Here is a 2765-nt window from a genome sequence, read left to right on the forward strand (position 1 = left end):
AGCAGGGACATCCCTGACTAAATCAGGTTGCTCAGAGCCTCATCCAGCCTGGCCTTGAACGTTTCCAGGGATGGGGCTTCCACCACCTTTCTGGGCAACCTGTTCCAGTGTTCTACAACCCTCATCGTAAAAAATTTTTTCCTAATATCCAATCTAAATCTACCTCTCTCTATCTTAAAACCATTGCCCCTTGTCCTATCACAACAGGCCCTACTAAACAGCCTCTCCCCATCTTTCTTGTAGGCCCCCTTGAGGTACTGGAAGACCCTATAAGGTCTCCCCGGAGCCTTCTCTTCTCCAGGCTGAACAGCCCCAACTCTCTCAGCCTGTCCTCATAGGAAAGGTGTTCCAGCCCTCTTATCATCTTTGTGGCCCTCCTCTCGACCTTCTCCAACTGGTCCATGTCCTTCTTATGTTGGGGGCTCAATTAATGCAGTGCTTTTCCTAATCAATTTGGCAAGTCAAAAAAGATATCCCCTGGGATGACCCCGTAGAAGAAAATGAGCCACAGACTTAAGGCCCACTACATATCTCTTAAAAAAAGGCTGAGAGTGGAGGCATGATGAAGACAACTCTTTGTGTATCAGACCAATATATGTCTAAGTTACTTGACTATTTCTTTCCAATAATGTCTTTCTCTCACACAGAAACACACACCCTTCCCTGCAGACTTACTGAAAGAAGTTCTTAAGAAGTACAATAGAAAAAAGTACATAACCCGTTATAAAGCTAAATGCATATGGAAAGAACTTCTGAGACCCCATGGCTCAGTCATATGAAGAAAATAGAGACTGAGGGCTTCTCAGGGGACATCTCAATGTTATTTTAATCTTAAGAAAAGCATAATTCAACCTACTTCAATTGTATGATAAAACAAGAATTTTCAGGTAAGTCTGCCTAGTTAATCTAAGGCTTCTGACACTGACATTACATCTTTAATTTCATGTGGGAATTTCATATGTAACTAGAAGCATCTTATAAATCACAGTACAAAACCATGAAGGATACTAAGCAAAAAGTGCTGAAGCAGTTCTCTTGACTTACTCTTTACCGGGTTTTCTTTGCCTATTAAATCAAGTAAGATTAACTATCTTAGGAGGTCTTATGTGATGTGATACACAGAGTTTTCTGCAAGTTTTTTCACATATGTCAAAGAATTGACTCAGTTTCAGAACTTAGCTTGGGAGCTACTAAAGAATACATTTTGGAAAAAAGTTTGATTTCTATAAATGTGAATTATTAAGCCTAATCTTTTCAAAGATGATTTTCAACTTTCTAGGAGTAAATAAAAACATTAGGGAAACTAAAGCCTTCTTAAATGAGAATTCTCAGTCCTCTCACTTCTGAGTGTGAGAAATCTCACAGGCCATGCATTCATGTATATTTGATTTATTTTGATTTCCTAATGATCTTTAAACTATTTTTAACAATAACGACTCATCCAGTAGTTTCTCCAAATAAGCCACAACTTGTCTAAAAGGTATTTCAAGCAGCACTATCTTACTTAAACGGAGCAGGTTTCAGTGCACTGATTTGCAGAACATCAGCCCTAGACCAGAAACATGCATGTACAAAAGAAAGGTAAAAATCTATGAAGTTGGATCCTTTCTTCTCTGAATGTCTGCTTTCATGTTGGAAAGGGAGATTATCAGATATGTTATGACAGCACAAATTCAGAACCAATTTAAACAGCTGTATAGCTTGAAGATCAGACTGGAAGAATTCTAAGTCTTTGTAAGTCTGGGTTAACATGAACCCTTGTACTAAGCAGCAAGAAAAATCCTCTAGCTAAATAGAAGGCCACCATGACTAGCTTTATCTCCTGACACTTTTTCCTTCTACCTCATTCTCTTCTGATGTTTAATAATCTGGAGCAACAATTTCTCCCTTAGGCTCAGTTATTCCAGGTTGAGAAAACAGAATGTGTACCACCTTATATGCTACCTGGCCCCGTGATTCAGAATTTCAGAAGAAAATCAGTGGACTCCAGTTGAATTTGTACCTGTAAGGGACACAAAGCACAAGTTTTCACTTTTCCAAGGATGACATAATCTGTCCTCAGGAGAAGGTGGACATATTTCCAGAACAAGCTAAAACGAAATGTTGACACAAGATTCAGCTGCATCAAGAAATACTGACAAATAAACTTCACACAGATTTGCTCAGCGGTGCGCATTTGCTGGTTTACATTTCAGCTAACTGTTAACATTCTGATAAGTGCATAAAAAAACTAATTTCCTCAGGTGGAAGTTGTGCTTTGATGAAACACTTAATCCTGCTCTGGGACAAATAATTTTTATTATTTGGAGTTTGCTTTTTATAATAACAGCAGCTTCCTTCTGTTTGGGAGGCAACAGCAGTGGAAAGATTAAGAAAGGAAAAACTGAGCTCATCTGTATGAAGGAATTGTCCTTGGGCAGGCTACTATTGCCTAGGCTGTGCCTTTCCTGCAGAAGCGAACTTCACACATTCGTTTTTGGTTCTGTTGAACCAAAAATGCCTGAGGACTGAATAGGCTTATCTGAATAATAACAATTTTGAAAGACTTAAGAATTTATGACATTTAGTTGAATGACTTGATTTTTTGTATTTTTATCTTATAAAATTGATAACTTTCTTAGTCTTGTAAGTAATTTGACATTTATATAATGTTCTTACAATTTGTTTCACTTCATTGTATGTAACAATAATAGGAGTAGGAAAATGTCACACCTATCTAAATTGATCCCTCTATTTTTATTGACACCAATAATTATATTCTCTTT

This window comes from Chlamydotis macqueenii, chromosome Z, assembly GCF_036417535.1.
Source record: "Chlamydotis macqueenii isolate bChlMac1 chromosome Z, bChlMac1.mat, whole genome shotgun sequence".
In the NCBI taxonomy this organism is placed as follows: domain Eukaryota; kingdom Metazoa; phylum Chordata; class Aves; order Otidiformes; family Otididae; genus Chlamydotis; species Chlamydotis macqueenii.